This window comes from Cydia splendana, chromosome 23 (genome assembly GCF_910591565.1).
Source record: "Cydia splendana chromosome 23, ilCydSple1.2, whole genome shotgun sequence".
NCBI classification, from domain to species: domain Eukaryota; kingdom Metazoa; phylum Arthropoda; class Insecta; order Lepidoptera; family Tortricidae; genus Cydia; species Cydia splendana.
In genome coordinates this window covers 5,177,377-5,196,685 of record NC_085982.1, presented here as the reverse complement: position 1 = coordinate 5,196,685, position 19,309 = coordinate 5,177,377, and positions in this window count along the sequence as shown.

The following is a 19,309-nucleotide window of genomic DNA, read 5'->3' as shown; positions in this document are numbered from 1 at the left end:
GCTATTTTGAATTATGTTTAACGAAACCGAGAAATAGTATTTATTCATGTGGTAGGTATATTTCTTAGTTTCGTTCAGGGTAGAAAAATACACGTGAGGTCTCCTTATACTCCCCCTCTCCCAACGTGATCTGTCGTGATTTTTTCGTACCCCCTCCCCCCCTATCGAACCTCGCATGATTTGTGCACAGCCCCTATTTGCACTCACAGTTTATGCTACTGATATATTATTCGTTATGAGAGTTTTCATATTTAATGGTTAATTCAGTCATGCAAAAATAACAAACAAATTACGGCCCGCGTCACCTCCGTTAACTACTATGTGGCCCTTGGCTGCTAAAAGGTTGCCGACCGCTGCTCTAGGGTATAGAACCAAGGTTTTTACCTACTGGTATGTTACTCTAAATAGTATCAAAAACGATACAGCTATTTTTGCATGACTGAATTAACCATTAAATATGAAAACTCTCATAACGAATAATATATCAGTAGCATAAACTGTGAGTGCAAATAGGGGCTGTGCACAAATCACGCGAGGTTCGATAGGGGGGAGGGGGTACGAAAAAATCACGATAGATCACGTTGGGAGAGGGGGAGTATAAGGAGACCTCACGTGTATTTTTCTACCCTGAACGAAACTAAGAAATATACCTACCACATGAATAAATACTATTTCTCGGTTTCGTTAAACATAATTCAAAATAGCGAGTCTATATTTTACGAAATTTTGGAGCGCGTGGCCTTGACCGGTCGGATGGAAAAATTTCAAAAAAATACACGTGAGGTTATTTGGGGGACAAAAACCTCACCAAATATCACCAAGGGGAAGGGGGGGTCAAAAATTAGCTGAAAACACCTCGCGTGATTTTTGCACAACCCCTAGATTATAATGATGGCCATAGACAAAGGTTGTAATAGGTATAGAGAATAAAAAAGCGTTATGTATTTCATCAATTTATTCTATACTTAAATAATAACCATTTGGGACGTTATATATGGAAAGGGAACTTATTGTCGATGGCGCTTACGCCATTATTAACGATGTTCCGATATAAATACAAATACGTAATGCCCCATTTGTACGTTTGAATACCTAATGATAAAATTTAGTACGTTTTTGTAAAGTATTAACTAGTATCCAAAGGCACATACAAACGGCAGATTTATTATAACAAATATAATAATTATAAGTATTGTAGATATGAATAATCTAACATATTTTTATAAGTTAACCTGTCAAAAGTATCCCCAAAATGTGCATTTTGGGATGTTACAAAAATGAAGTTCCGTTCCTTCGTCCCCCTGTACAATGCACCATGGTTGCGACTCTCGTCCCCCAGGATTTCTACAGTAGTTTTTCTGTCTTGCCAGATAGGGATAGTCTGTAATGCTTACATGGGTTTGCTCAGTCCATTTTAGGCACGGAGAATCGAACATACTAGTATGAACTCTCCCTAAGTATTCGGGTACATTACCATCACCATAATAACAGGTCGCATTTGACGGTAGATGAGGTAAATCAAGCACAAGACAGTCGTATTCGTTTTCCGGCAAGTTTTGACAGTTTTGCAAAACATTTCGGGTGACAGGATGGTTTATGATTATAGCAAACTCAGTTTGACACATTTCATTTTCTAGTACTTCACAATCATCTTTACAAATGCGTGAAATCATCTTTGTTTTTAATTCATTGGGTAAGTCTCCAAAGGTCATGCTATAAATAATATCCGAGTCATGGACTATTTTATTAGATATCTGTTTCTGCGGATCGAATAAATCTTCATAGCTCTCATAAGTTTTAATTTCTTCTTTACATACAGGAAAAGTTGAATAGCATAAATAACGCTGTATGTATTGTTTGCATATCCAATTGAAGTAATTTGATTTTTCAATTAATTTAAAGGTTTTCATTAGCTTGATTTCATTTCTAATAAGAGAAGTATAAAGTGGTATGTAGACATACTGGCCATTGAGGTGATCCTCGCAGGCTGTACCTGTATATTGTTGACAAGGACGTTTTAGTTTATCTTGTAAATTTATTGTGTCTTTGTCTTCGGTTACAGTATTCATATTATAGATCTTCATAATTTGGTGTTCTTCATCATTTGCGTAGCTCTCAGGTAATAATTCATCAGCGTTTGCAATATCATCCACCTCATTGGCGTCTAAAAACTGGTTCCCGTTGTATCTTTTTGAAATTTTGTAAGAAGTCTCAGAGTCGTCATGTTTTAGAACTAAAGTTGCATTAATTGTCCTCTCTAGGTTTTCTAAGTCATCTTTGTTTTTAATCAAAGCTTTCGTAATATTTTTCATAAGACTACGCATAATGTAGTCAACTGGAATAATATTTAGTATCGAATTCACATCTTGTTTTGTAGTGTTTTGTTCAACACCAGTACAATTAATATTTACTTCATAATTCACACTCACGCCAGCTTTTATAGGTTGTCGACGATTAGATAACGTTTCAGTTAAATTTATATCAAGTTTTAAGTTCCAAAATTCTTCTCTGTTTAACGTAAGATTCTTCCAAGGGAAAGAAGACTGAGTCTCTGGGGCTATGCTCGATGAAATGTCAGGTTTTAGACTCGTAAAATCATGACTATACGATGGTTCAATTTGCGATACATGTTTTAATGAAACAAGCGTCTCAGTTTCATCAGTTTTAGGCGAATTTTCATGGTTATCGGACTTAAGCACACTTTCAGTAACTCCGCCACTTATGGAATCTTGAGCACTTAGTGATCTGAACACTGTTATTAGGAGCAAATATTCCATTACCCATGATGCAAACACTTTCATTTTTACTTTATGGCACAATAATAACAATAATACTTTAATTATTTGTCCACACAATGCGCAATCGGTAAATGTTGTCTCTAAATGCATTCTATTCAAAAGGCATTAAAATAAGTATACATGAGTTGACATAGAAAAATCAAACCTATTGTAATTGGAATACAGCCATATTTTGAACGGCATAACTTTGAACATAAAAATATCGACCGTCATAGAATAATGAAGCCAAGAAGGTGAATGCTGGCAACCGTAGGGAAGTTATTTTACTTAACTATATCATTCTGACATAATTCAATGCAGTAGAATCTAGTATTGGGCCCCATACATTCCACGACTCTTCTCTTTCCGCAAGGACTCTACCTATCGCCTCTTTCAAGTCTTAAAAATTCTGCATAAGGAGAAAAATACAAAAGATGATGTGGTACACTAATCGGTCATTTTTGCCTGCGGTACATAGGTTACTAGATATTTTTTGCAATATCTAGACAAATATGAAAGAAATTCTTTTTATAACTATATTTACATAAGTAGACATTGTTTACCGGGAAAACTTTTACTTTCTTTTTAAATTTACTTTTATTTAAAAAAATATTTATAGTTACTTCGGAAATGTCGGTGTGGGCTAGAAACGATTTACAAATATTTTATGCAATATGCACATTGTCAAAGAATAAATCTTTTTTTAAATTAATAATTTTAAAAATAAAGTAAATGATTTCCCGCCAAACATTGTCTATGGAAATAGTTTTAAAAAGTATATGTGTAGGCTAACTCTTTGTTTCATATTTATTTTGTCTATGGCAAAACTTATTTATTATCCTACGTACTTCGAGCAACACGGAAGGGAGGCGGCATTCGCACTATTTCCCCTCTGCCGAGGTACAAGATTAGCGCGTCAATCTAATCTAGCGCGGGTAATAAAACTAGTTGCACTTGGATTTTTCACTAGACCGAGTCCAGACGCGCGCGTGAACACTGCTGCACAAAAATGCCTGTTTGCTCGGTTTTTCGTTATAAAAAGAGGTCGAGGACATCAAATTTACAAAAAGAAAGTGTTACATTTCACATGTAATATTTTTTTTTACATATCATACGTTTAATTACATTCAAACACAATTATTACATTTTAGTCTCATGTAATTGTTGGATTTATCGATTTTGCTCGCTCAGTACAAATTGCGGATCGGTCGAGCGACAAATCCGACTTCTCATCTCTCAGAATACTATAACATACTTCAACGAAAATGAGTTAGTGTGCGTGTTGTGACACTTGTCACTCGTCCGTACACAAAAAGAGATCGAGGTTTGCAAGATTGGTCTTTGACGTATGTCATTTTCTATGTATTTGTGTCGTCATTACAGATTGGATTTTGTATGTAAGTGTGTGAGAAGTGCGACTGTGTGCACCTTTCCCCCCGCGAAAAATGGCAGAAAGATTTGTACGGTGAGATATCGCTTGGGCCCCTCCCTTCCGATGTGTCGGAAGCCGGTGTTGCTCGAAGCCTACGTATGTTATCTAAGTGTGGCCTATAAAAGGTTAACCCGACTTTTATAATAGTGGAAAATTATTACCTACTAGAGTATTACGGCTTCACCGCTAGCTTTCTGTATTTTTATTCTTAGTCCATTGAGTTATTTTGCTGAATCGAAATACATATTCGTTTATAAGCAGTTTCAAATTTCATTAAGAAATATTTTCATCATAGTGGAAGGTATTTGAAAGTAAACACTATTAGCTGAAACTTATGGTTGAATTTAGTGAAACAAGTAGGAATAATACGAGTTTTTTGTGATATCTTACCCAAACTTTTTCATAGACTTTTCCTCGGGTTACATAATATCTCTATTTTACCTTTTTGCTGGGTAACTTCTATTTAATCGTATGTATCGTATATATTTGTCATTAATACTGTATATAAAATAGCACATCACTACACATTATAAAACTAAGTCCCCTGCCGCGTAAGTTAGTGATAAACTCAAAAACTACTGAACGGATTTTCATGCGAAAGGAGCTGAGTTTTAAATATTTTAGGTAAATATACCCGTCTCGCTAACGGAAGCGGCACCTAAAAGTAGTGCGATAAGGACAAGGCGAAAAATCCTGCGTAAAAATCTCAAAAATCAAGAGGTTTCGTACTCCTCTGTTGCCTCCTCCAAAACTTAACCAATCGTAACCAAATTTGGAAATCTAAATGATTATGAAATTATCTGTGTCGGACCGTTTTGCTTTTTTGGCTAATTTATATCAGTTTTGAATGCCACGCCTCTCATTGCGGCATAGTCAATTAGGTCATTTTGGCCATTTTTGAAGGGCTCTAGCGCCTTAAAAAACAAAAATATCACAAAAGGCAAAACGGTCCGACACAGATATTGACAATATTAATCTGTGTTGAAAAAATCATTGCTCTGACTTCAAAAACCACGGAGGAAAACGAGGAGTACGTTTGTATGGAGAAATGACCACTCCCGTTGGCTCTTAATAGAGTGATTCTTGAGGAAGGTTTAGGTATATAATTTGTAAAGGTTTTGTGTAACCCGAGCGAAGCCAGGCTGGTCGCTAGTTTTTTTGAAAACTTCTTTAGCGGCGCTGAGCACTTTTTGAGGTGGGGTAAAAATGATAAACTCGTAACGTAACGTAACGTAACGTAACGTAACGTAACGTAACGTAACGTAACGTAACGTAACGTAACGTAACGTAACGTAACGTAACGTAACGCTGACGTCATGTGTCACGGACAATGTTATTCACCAAAGAACTTTAGTCATAAACGTATCATAATCAGGTCAATTATTTAAAACTGGACTTTTATATCTATACATATAATAAAGCTGAAGAGGGTCGAAAGTCTGTACATGGAAGATATTTGAAAAAAAGTTGGCTGGGGATACTTAGAATTGATAACAGAACACGTTCCAACAGTTTTTAGAATTTTTGTCTGTTTGTCTGTTTATCTGTTTATCTGTTTGTCTGTTTATTTGAACGCGCATCACGTGAAAACGGCTGAACGGATTTTGATAAAATCTTTACTAATCTGTCGAGAAAATCCCCGGCCAGGTTATAGGCTATAAAAATTCAACCCCTAAAAGAGGGGGTAGCCACAACACTCGATTGACTTAAGTTTGCCCCTGAATCGTATGGCGCTACTTAGGAAGGAGGGGCAAACTTTTTTCAAATATGTGCTAACCCTATAGAGTACCCTGGTAAATTAACAGATGGCGCTGAATTTTATACGATGTGACATAAATAAGCCACCGAGGAAGGATTTTGCCAAATTAACTCTAAGTTTAGAAGACCCCTCTTCTAAAATTTCAATCAATCGTACGGATATCAACACATTTGATTGAATAATTGTGTTGATTTAATAATACAACAAAATTAAACGACAGTAAATTAATTGCCCCTCATTGCACAGTGCCATCTTTTAGGGAGATGAGTACATTAGGTAACCAAGAAAACTAAAAATGGGTTTACATAGTTACGTAGTGGTAAAATAAGCACACATTGATCAACACGCGTATAATTGCATAAAATTATTTATTTTCTCCGTCACGAATTATACCTAATCGTAATTATATCGCATCCATATCAAATCCATATTCACACGTATCGCCTCCTTAAGCACTTAAAAATGTACAACTGTCTTATCAAATTGCGTTTTTTTATATCGAAAAATTGTCGCGCTCGCTTCGCTCGCGTTTTCAATAACTTTCTAAGATATGATAAAGGTGACATTCGGGTGGCGACTGCAGCAGCATTAGGTACTCTGTTGCAACGTTACTGCTGCGGCACTGTCAATTTTCGTGATAAAATGATGTGACTGATTTCCATACTAAAAGTAAAAATGTACAACTGTCTATCAAAATGCGTTTTTTATATCGAAAAATTTTCTCGCTCGCTTCGCTCGCGTTTTAATAACTTTCTAACTTATGATAAAAGTGACATTCAATTTTCGTGATATAATGATGTGACTGATTTCCATACTAAAATTAAAAATGTACCTACAACTGTCTATCGAATTGCGTTTCTTTATATCGAAAAATTGTCGCGCTCGCTTCGCTCGCGTTTTCAATAACTTTCTAAGATATGATAAAGGTGACATTCGGGTGGCGACTGCAGCAGCATTAGGTACTCTGTTGCAACGTTACTGCTGCGGCACTGTCAATTTTTGTGATAAAAATGATGTGACTGATTTCCATACTAAAAGTAAAAATGTACCTACAACTGTCTATCGAATTGCGTTTTTTTATATCGAAAAATTGTCGCGCTCGCTTCGCTCGCGTTTTCAATAAGTTTCTAAGATATGATAAAGGTGACATTCGGGTGGAGACTGCAGCAGCAATACTCTGTTGCAACGTTACTGCTGCAGCACTATCAATTTTCGTGATAAAATGATGTGACTGATTTCCACACTAAAAGTAAAAATGTACAACTGTCTATCAAATTGCGTTTTATATCGAAAAAATTTCGCGCTCGCTTCGCTCGCGTTTTCAATTACATTCTAAAATGTTTATGATAAAGGTGACATTTGGGTGGCGCCTGCAGCAGCATTAGGTACTCTGTTGCAACGTTACTGCTGCGGCGCTGTCAATTTTCGTGATAAAATGATGTGACTGATTTCCATTCTCAGCTGAAATGCAGCAATGAACGTCACTCAATTTACCAAAAAAAATCAATGTAATCTTGATGACCCTAGGGAGAGGGGGCACCATGGTCTAGAAATACTTAGGGCATCAAAATATCTTAATCCGGCCGACTGGTCGTTTGCGGAGTCAAACGATTTACAAGGGGCACGTGGTCTTCCTCAGGAGTCTGAAGAAGACCACGGTAAGTGGCGCTCTAGCCAGGCAGGCCGCTTCGCTTTCGCTCGCGCGCGTATATCTTACTGTATCGTCCGATATTCACCTACTACTCTGTCGTTTAAATTCTTAGAGAATATAACCAACGGAGACGCCATGTCTATAATTTTCGGTACAAAATAGTCTGGCGTTTTTTGCGGGGGAGGGGCACATCAAAGGTGTACCTACGTAACGTAAACATAGCCATGTCAGATTAACGTCGGTTGACCATTGGCCGCCTATTTTCGACAGAGGGGAACGCCTGTTAATGACCACTCCGTTTGGTTATATTCTCTAAGTTTAAATCACGTGTAAAATTTGAATAAGGGCGAATAAAACTATTGAATTTGGAGTGTAGTTTTATTTTGTGGTACCTAATTGTAAAATATTTTATCTGGACTTCAGTTCTCTAGCATATCCATCTGTCAACTTTACTTCAAGTTCCGCCTCCAGGGGAGAGGGAGTTAGGATTAGAAATTAGCCGCTTACTGACACAGACCGAATTACACGCGGGCGGAGCCGCGGGCACAGCTAGTTAAGCAATAAAGCTCAATGTTCTAATCTTGAACGGGTTGAAATACGAGGATCTCACAGTTACATTCTAACTTTATATCACTCAAATATAATTCAATAAAGCTACATCTTGATAAATCGCTACTAAAAGTGAACTCTAGTACTGGTGAATAAAACTCAAAATATCATGACCAAATATTTAGATGCGAGGTCTGCAAGGTAACTTTACAATTTCTATTCGAATTTTAAACAATTAATTTTCACTTCAAAAATAGTTGTCATTGTCAATAAAATTGATTGTAATGTCACCTGTCGACAATGTCAGTGTCACGTGTTTCTATAAATAATATCGTCTGGAATGGAAAATTCGTTTATTTTGAATCCCTAAATCATTAATTTCAATATACCTACGCTATACATTTGTGAAAGCTGATTCTGGTGATTATGGCGGTTGGCGCTAGTAGTAGTAGTAGTATAGTCGGCGGAAGTAGTATAGTAGTAGAGTATTCTACTTACGAACAAATTAAATTACTTTCTATGAAAATATTTTAATTTGTGTTTTATACAAGTAGACACACTACTATTTAAACTATAAACAAAAGCATCGTTTATAGTTTAAAGTTTTGGACGACCGGTCTGGCCTGGCCTAGTGGGTAGTGACCCTGCCTGTGAAGCCGATGGTCCTGGGTTCGACCCAGTAAGGGCATTTATTTGTGTGATGACACAGATATTTGTTCCTGAGTCATGGTTGTTTTCTATGTATTTAAGTATTTATATATTATACATTATATCGTTGTCTGAGTACCCACAACACAAGCCTTCTTGATCTTACTGTGGGACTTAGTCAATCTACGTAAGAATGTCCTACAATATTTATTTAGTATTAAAAAAAAATATTGTAGGTCTATTATGTTACTTAATTGTAGGTACAGTCAGCTGCAGAGAAAAGGTTCACAAGGACTGTACCCATCTGACCCATTTTGTACCTTGTTACAGTGACAATAGAATGAGGTCTCTCAGGTCTCTAGCTACTTTCATAATGAATGTCACTATGACAAGGTACGAAATGGGTCGTAAATTAAATTCCATGCCCGTTTTATTCATAAAGCTTGACAAGCCTCAATAACAACTTATTTATTGTTAGTTTATGTTGTGAGTTGTTTATGATATATTATATATATCGTTATCTGAGTACCCACGACACAAGCCTTCTTGAGTTTACTGTGGGGCTTAGACAATCTGTGTAAGAATGTCCTATAATACCTACCTACCTATACCTACCTATTTATGTTAAATAATTTTCATACAAATAGTATACACGATGGCCAAAAAATAAGTGCATTCCCGTTGCCACGGAAGTTTTGGGATTATACTAAGCAACTTTTACTATGGAACTAACCACGAAATCGCGAAAAAAAATTACCCTCCCATAGAAAATGGGCCAGCCAAAATGTATGAAACAGACAAATTCTTTTTTCGCGATTTCTGGGTTGGTTTCATAGTAAAAGTTGCTCAGTATAATCCCAAAACCTCCGGCGACGGGAATGCACTTATTTTTTGGCCACCCTGATATATAGTCCGTTGTTTTGGCATTAGACAGAACTTCGCAGTAAGCTTGTGGGTCCAAATCCGGCTGACTTTTAGGGGTAATAATTTGAACTAAATTATATGTATTGACCATGCTACATTAGATAATTCAATAATTATTAACAATTAAAGAGTCTGATAAAAACTGCACGCTTGCTTCTGTGGAGTTCTTCTAATGCTAAAAAAAACGAACTATAATGACAGAAAGAAAAACGATTAGGCCTTGTAATAGCGAATTTATGAATAACGACATAAGTGTTACAACACTACATATGTTTGCGAACTAATAAGGTGTAAAAAAAGAAAAGGAAAATATAATTTGTTCGTTTATGTATTTTTATTAATATGGTTACCTACAATGGTTTATATGTATAAGAGTAATATATTATATATAGGCAGCACTTAAACTACTTCTTTTTAGTATAAAAAAGTTTCAGTAACTATTAGATTATGATCTCATAATAGAAGCACTTATAATATCTTTAAAACTTATCCTACACACACCAACACTTTTGATATTATACAAATAGAACAATAGCAGACTAAAAGATACAATCATTCGGTAATTCCTGACAATCTTCATAGTTGAATTTTTGTCCGATATAGGGACTTGTCTTCAAAAAACTAAACTCTATTGTACATGCTGCCTCTACTACTTCGCAAGTCGACTTACAGATTTTTCTAGATATATTTGAACGTGAATAAAGTGATACCATATCTTTTGCAAACTCTTTTTTCTGTTCCATGGATAAATCTTCATAAGTTTTAGCTTCGTCATAATAGTAATCATCTTCATCGTTGGTTGGTAAATATTTATGAATCAATTCGTTTCTAGCAGTATTCAATTCGTTTGTGCCTATACTCTGTATCTTTAGGTATTTAAATAAAAGTAAACAAAATCTACACTCAAATGGCTCCTTAAACCAGTTGAGGGTAGATGAAAACATTACATGATCAAATAATGTAGGTTAAAGTCAAGTCGTTCAGTGACTGATCCAGGCGGTTTCATATTTGGTTGGTTAGCTAATTCATGTTATAACTACCCGAAAATGTACAAATCGTTTGTTTACTTTTATTTAAATACCTAAAGATACAGACTATAAGCACGGAGGAAAAATTAAATGGCACAAATAAGGCAATAAATGTAGTTGACAATTGGAGCTGATGTAGTTCCAGTATTTTATTTTAGCTTCAAGCAATTTATTTTCCAGCGTCTCTTGAGAACTTGACCAGGGGATATATACAAGCTGACCTTCAAGGTATTCCGCACAAATGTTGCCTACATATGACTCACAAGGAACTGTCCATTTGTCTGGCGATTTATTGCTTTGCAAAACCATTGAAACTAATTTATCTGTCTCATTATATCCTACAAGATTACTTTTAATTTGATTTTTAGTAACATTGAAAGCTGTATCGGTTAGTGTCATTTCCTCTTGTTAGCTCTTGATAGAGCGATTTGCATTGTTTCATACGAGCGAGGCGAAATGCCCTTAAAACGTCTCCTGGTTTAAATTCAACTACTTCGAGTTCAGTGCTTTGGCTTGCGGTGTTGTTACCAGTAACATCGTCGTCATCGCTGTCCAAATCCGAATCTGCCAAATTATTGTCATCCGAAATTCCAGAAACGTTATTAGTTGTCTCAATTTTTTCTTTTAACAAGTTTTCGTTTATTTTTTTCATAAAATTTTGGACGATATGATCAACTGGAAGACTCCTGACAGCTGCTTCTACATCATCCTTAGTAGTATTTTGTTCAGCACCAGTGACGTTTATGTTCACTTCATATTTTATGCGCATATCGGTTTTGATAGTCTTTTGTTGATTAGGAAGCGTTTCGGAGAAGTTGATGTCAAGTTTCACGTTCCACGGTTCTTGATTCGACACATTTTTCTTCACAGCACGTTCATGTGATGGCAAACATGTAATCGTGTAAAGATTTACACTTAATAAACTGAATATAATTATCACAGACAACTCCATGGCTGTTCACAATAAACTTGCCTTGTTGAATGTAGCATGAGCTTATACGATGTTCCGTTGAGAACTAACGAAGCTTTAAGATGTTATTCGTCAGTAAGCAAAAGTTGTGAACAGTCGGTGTTTAAAATTCGAACGTATTGCCATAGTAATACAGTGTCATCTTGAATAAAATAGCTGAATTTAGGGTAAGGCGAGGAGAGATGCCTGTAGTTTCCATTAGGCACAGATAAAAATAAGGTAACACCTTAATATTACACATATTTGAATATCACTACATTGTAACTAATTAATTTAAATATTAAAATGGTGTAACAGTATCTATTTCTAGAAGAAAACCGATCAGCCACATTTTAGGGGTTTTCGGATATGATAATGATTAATTAGAACATGTATAGAAAGCTCTTTATATAACTTTATTGACATACCGTAGGTACTTAGTACTTACACAGTTATAGTTTCATCCTCTATTTATTTAATCGTATGGCGTAGTATACATAAACATTCTCAAACAATATGTAAGTAGCTAAATTAATTAATTATAAATCCACATTCAGGGTCCCGAGCCACGAGATTACGTCAGGTGTATAGATTACTATACAGATCTTCCGGGGGTCCTGGAAAAGAGTGCAGAGGGCAGCGCTGTATAATATGCTCAACAGTTTGAGCCTCTTCACCGCAGTCGCAGAGCGCAGAGTCCCGCCAGCCCCATTTATGGCGGAAATAGTTACAGCGTCCGTGACCTGTCCTCAACCTGTTTACACGACACCAGAGTTTTCTATTACAATATTAGTTCGTTCTAAAAATATTTGACGATAATGAATGCCATTCAACCAATGAATAACTGTTATTGGCCTAATATTATGTATATAATAATACTTTGTAAGTTGTATATTTACAGCAGTTGTTGTCCTGAATAACAATAAAAAAACCGGGCAAGTGCGAGTCGGACTCGTGCACCAAGGGTTCCGTACCATAATGCAAAAAAACGGCATAAAAGAAACGGTCACTCATCCAAGTACTGACCCCGCCCGACGTTGCTTAACTTCGGTCAAAAATCACGTTTGTTGTATGGGAGCCCCACTTAAAACTTTATTTTATTCTGTTTTTAGTATTTGTTGTTATAGCGGCAACAGAATTATACATCACCTGTGAAAATTTCAACTGTCTAGCTATCACGGTTCGTGAGATACAGCCTGGTGACAGACGGACGGACGGACGGACAGCGGAGTCTTAGTAATAGGGTCCCGTTTTACCCTTTGGGTACGGAGCCCTAAAAAATACTTTGTAATATGGCTCTATGTGTCCGTTTTAAAAAGATTTACTGAATCTATATTAAGTACTAGAATTAAGTAAAAATTATACTTATATCTAACATAACACGCGTATTTTGCCGAAAAATCGGACGAAACCACTCCACTGTAATTTCTATAAAATAAAAATAAAAATATTATAGGTACGTACAAATGTCGCAAGGATTTAACTTCATTTCTTTTTATTTCATGTCATTTATTTGGGGTGTTTTTGGATTGTATACTAATTCTGATAATAAATGTGTCAGTTGGCCATCTCTCCGGAAATCACCCTATCATATTTATCATGTTAGTGTTTCACAGAACTACTGCTTACTCCGGTTTCTTATTACAGTAATAAGAATGCAGTATTAAGTTTCATTATGTACTATCAGCAACCACGGAGCTACAGGGTGATCTACAAATCCGTTGACGATTTTTAGGGTTCCGTACCCAAAGGGTACCCTATTACTAAGACTCCGCTGTCCGTCTGTATGTCTGTCACCACTCACCAGGCTGTATCTCATGAATCGTGATAGCTAGGCAGTTGAAATTTTCACAGATGACGTATTTCATTTCTGTTGCCGCTATAACAACAAATACTAAAAACAAAATGCCGTTATTTGCGTAATGGTACGGAACCCTTCGTGCGCGCGTCCGACTCGCACTTGGCCGGTTTTTGAATCCTATTAAATATTTATCATTCAAAATCAACATTTAAAACTCAATTCTGCCAGCCAACATGACAAAATAACTCAAATTTTGCATGCAATTACTTTACTACACTTGTGGATAAATTGCAACTTTTTCACTTTAGTTATTAAAGAATAAAGAGAGCCACTTGATAGAATTAATTTATAACGGCCAATTTAAATAATTTCCATTAGAACTATGTCGTATGCTGTATATTTAGAAATTATTTCCCACTTTTCCTACTAACAGCGTTTACCTACATAATTCACTGTAAGTCTCATTATTGGGTTTTATTCATTTCAATTTATCTTACTTTGCCTTTTCTTGGAATCTTGGGACATCATTTATCATAGCGCTAAAGAGGAGGCTGACTCCGATTTTAAAATTATGATAATATCACAGAATAAGTAATAGTACTACCGTACCGTAAAATGGGGTGAGTAGGTTTCGCGGGGAGAGTTGGGTTATGAATGGGGAGAGAAGGTTTGAAAGGGGGGTGAGATGGGTTTTTAAGGCTACTGCTACAAAAATAATGTATTCCAATTTAGAATGGAGCTATAGTAATACTCATAATAAAAAAAAATCGATCCAACAATCTTCCAAAATCACCCTTGTATGAAAACCCAACTCACCCCAAATACGAGGGAGTACGGGGTGAGGTGGGTTTTTCTGTTTATCGTCAAAGTTATGAAATGGAACTACCGAAAATAAAATAAAAACTAAAATACAAACGTCCGGAACACTTATTATATACACCATTCAGTTTGCATATGTAAAAATAAAATGTTATCGGGGTTTGAATGTCAGTTTTGCGCCTACTCACCCCATTTTACGGTACAGAAAGGAAACTTCCTACAAAACCGAAGTTTGACAGCGATTCAGGGTCGAATCATGATATCCCTTTCTAACTTATGGCACTATCCCTTTCGGCTATTTAGGGTTGTCAATATTCAAGCCTTTATCTTATCTATGGTCGTGCACGCAAAGGGACGTCAATTTGTGTCAACGTTAATAATTGCTCGGAGCAATGCTGAGCCGAACGGAGCCGAGTTTACCCGAAGTCAGGAGTGTCTCCCCACTAATAATATTATTTAGGCGTAACTTACGGCAAAATACTTAGAGGATATAACCAAACGGAGTAGCCATTAACAGCTAGGCCTTCCCATCTGTCGAAATTAGGCGGCCAATGGTCATACACATGGTATGGACTGACGTTTATCTGACATGGCTATTTTTACGTTACGTATACATTTGAATTTTTACGTATACTCCCCCGCAAAAATCGGCAGTCTGTTTTGTACCCAAAATTACAGACAAGGCGTCTCTGTTTGGTGATATCCTCTAAGCCAAAATATGCTTAAGTAACTGGCTGCCCTATGGAACGTTAAAATGTGTTCAATGCGTACTATGGCGTGTCCATTGTTATCATATTGGTATAATATTTTTAAAATGTCTGCCTCGAGGCAGATGTAAATAATAATGATGTCACTTGATTCGTTTGAGATAATAGTTCAGGCGTATCGTAAATAATGATTGTTGTTGAGAACTAAACTATAAAGGCCAGTAACGCTCTTGTGACACCTCAATTACGTGGTGGGGGAAATGTATTTGCGACTATGGTATGGTAAAATTGGGAACTTTCATGGGAGAATTTTATAAGTCTAACTTGCCGCCAAAGTGGCGCCACAGGCATGTTAGCGAATAGGCTAGGTGCTGCAATTATGCTTGATTTGTTTAAGTATACCAATAAAAAGAGTTCTGTGAAACTACCAAAAGAATGCATGTGAACTAAATTTCAAAATTTCCTTCATGCCACGTTCTCTCTACCTATGAAGTGTACATGTACTTATTTCATTCAATGGGTTAACTTTGCTGTAAGTTATCTAATTTGAATTTTAACTTTCATTACAACAACAACATTTTTCAGATACACCCAACGTGTCGATGCAAGATTATATTATCCCCAATCCACTCAAACGATTATAAATAATGAAATATTTCGGAAAATCATTTGTGAATTGAAATTAGGAAATTTGGGTAAAATTTGTTGGCGTAAACCGTTTAGTGTGGCAATCCGTTTCTCGTCAGCGACGCTCGGCTGTGCCCTTTCGTAGTGCCGAGTAGAAAAACAGTAAGACAACGGGAGCGGAATTCAGAATAGGGATGTTTCCTGTACTTAATATATTTTTTTCAAACTGGGCACGAAATAAAGCACCAGTTAATTATTAGGAAAACATAGATAGCAGCTATTTTTAAACACAATTTGTATTTAATAAATCGGGTTAAAATATAAAAAGTAGGTGAGTTTACCGTGACGTCACTACATTCGTTTTCATATAAATTCCATATTAACAAATCGTTTTGACAGTTCTAAAAAAGAAGCTGATTTGACTAGTAGGAATGTAGCCTATTATGAACTTTTCAACGGGTCTCTATTGTTTCCCATAAAGTTTTAAGCCGTAATGTATTGTTTGTCCGCATTTTCGTTAGTCATAATTTGGTTTTCCTCAGAAACGCGTAACTTTTCAGGATTGCCGTAAAACAAACCTAACCTAACCCAACTTATCTATAGGACAACCTAACGAAAATCCCGAAACGTTACCGGTTTCAGAATTATGACTAATGATAATATGACAATCATTACATTATGACTTTCAATAATTATGTCAAACAAAGGGATCCGCTTTTCATCACACCAGGTGTGGGTACCACCAGTTTGCAATTGACATAAACGCTATCGAGAACGTAATTAACTTACTTTCTATGCACTCGCTCGTATATTACGTTAGCATATATGTCAGTTTTGACACTGTCAGTGACTCATGGTAGGTACGGGGTCAGCTCTCAAAGGCTCTCTTTATTCTTCAAAATCTTATGAGAGAGTTGCTATTTAATTCACATGAGCGGCAAAGTAAATATGCAATTTTTGAATTGTTTCCAGATGTTGGCTAGTGGAATTGACTTTTAAGTTTAAGCGTTGGCTTTGAATGATCATTCTTTTTTTAAAAGAGTTCATTTGAATTTGATGTTTCAATGTTTACAGTTAGCATTTTCCTCACGTCGTTGCAGTTAGTTTTTTGTGTTTTACTCTGCAGAAAAGTTTGTTTAAACTTCGCATCGCTCACTATTCCAATTTCGAGCCACTTGCTACGCTCGTAGTTTAATTTCGGAATTATTCCCTTGCTCGGGAATAAATTTCGAATTTTGGAGCAATGTTATAGCTCAAAACAGACAAAGTTAGCACATTTTATGGTAGTTATGATTGGTTATCGTTTCTTACTGTGCGACTATGTGTACTGTGCTATGACGGTCGGTAGAACGAATGCCGGAGGCAATTTCTCGCAGTAAGAACATAATTATTCGCTCCTTCAATTGAGCATGACTATATATGTCCAGTTTTATACCACGACTAGCGACCCGCCCCGGCTTCGCATGGAGTCACAAATTATACACATAAACCTTTCTTAAGAATCACTATTGATAGGTGAAAACCGGGTCCATATTGGGTTGCATACAAGTTTAGGTCATATCTTTGATGCGCATAACAACTTGTGTCATAATCATCATTGCGCATACAAATGAAAAGTCATATTATATTGTGTCATACATTTTTAGCCATAATATTTGATGACATACTCAGCAGTTGTCATACATTTTTTGTGCATATAGGTTTTGATTATAATGAATCAAATGTCATACCAGCTAAAAGCATATTTATCGATATTTATAAGGTTTTTACGTATAACGTTTTGTAGCATAATAATTTTCAACCATAATGGTTTACATAAATAATTTAAGAAACTAATTTTAGCCCCTCAACAACTCCTCGAAAAAAACCTTTTCCCTAATCTCCGTCCAAACACTTAATTCGACGGAGCCCCGCTCACGCGGGGCTCCTATTTCTGCGTAGTTTGCCCTTCGGGCATCTAAAGCAACCTAACGAACCTAACCTACCTATTATGATTCGTTTCTTTTACGACCACTCAATATATGACTTAATTTTTTATGACTATATTAATACTATGCACTGCAATACTTCGAACGAAAAACAATTATGGATATCAAGCAGATGACTTAAAATTTTATGCGAATTAAATGAATGACTACAAAAATTATGACATAACTAATTTATGACAAAAACCCAGTTATGCTCAGGATAATTCTGACTAAAGATTTTTATGACTTACAATTTTATACATAAAGTGTTATGACAATTAAAAATATGACAAAAGTTGTTATGCGACCAGAGGGAGTCCTGTGAAAACCGCATGAAAATCCGTTCAGTAGTTTTTGAGTTTATCGCGAAAAAACATACAAACACAAAACATACAGAGGCAGCGGGGACTTTGTATTATAAGGTGTAGTGATAGCGGCGAAAAATTTCTACAAATAAATAAATAGACATAGGTCACTAGATAAGTTTTGCAATAGACAAATATGAAACAAAGAGGTGGCCTATCATATATTATATAATAAATAAATAAATATTGTAAGACATTTTTACACAAATTGACTAAGCCCCACGGTAAGCTCAAGAAGGCTTGTGTTGTGGGTACTCAGACAACGATATATATAATATATAAATACTTAAATACACAGAAAACAACCATGACTCAGGAACAAATATCTGTATCATCATACAAATAAATGCCCTTAGCAGGATTCGAACCCGGGACCATCGGCTTCATAGACAGGGTCACTACCCACTAGGCCAGACCGGTCGTCGATATATTATACTTTTTAAAACTATATTTCCATAGACAATGATTGGCCGGAAAACATTTACTTACTTTTTAAATTTACTTACCTACCTATTAAAAATTTAATAGAAAAGTTTCAAGTCAAAAAACGTTTTTAGCAACCTCAATGTTGATTTTAAAGACCTATTGAATGATGTGCCACAAATATATCTTATAGTTTTCGAGTAAAATGGCTGTGACATACGGACAGACGGACGTGACGAAACTATAAGGGTTCTGGCACCCTAGCCAAGGTGACAATCGCTTGTGCTTCGCCATCGAATCGCTTTGTGTCTCTCTGTCACTCTTCCATATTAGTGTGACAGTGACAGTTGCGTTTCGTTCGCTACGGTAAGTACGGAGCGTTAGCAATTGACATGTTGTCTACGGAGCCTGTTTTTACCATTTTGGCTACGGAACCCTAAAAACGGGGCTTAATCGGGCTTCGAGTATATATCCCCCAACGTATTGACATACTTTACTTCAATATGAAGTATCTGGTACCATGTAAGATGAAAAAAAGCCCATTACATATTCAATTTGATCGCTCGGTGTTTTCCGAACTCAAATATGGCGCCCCAAGTAATAACAGAGTCAAATAAGGAAATGCTGAACAGAGATGAATATGACAGAGTTTTTGGAATAGGGTATTTCACTGTATTGAAAATAAATTATTTTACACCATGCAAAAAATAAAGCACCAGAAGATTAATAGAAAAACGTAGACACAATTTATATTTTTAAACCCGTATAAAACTATAAAGAGTAGGTAATTTGATTGTGACGTCACATGCTAGTGTTTTATATAAATTCCATAGAAGCAAAATCGTTTTGACAGTTCGAAAAAATAAATTGATTTGTTTTGTAG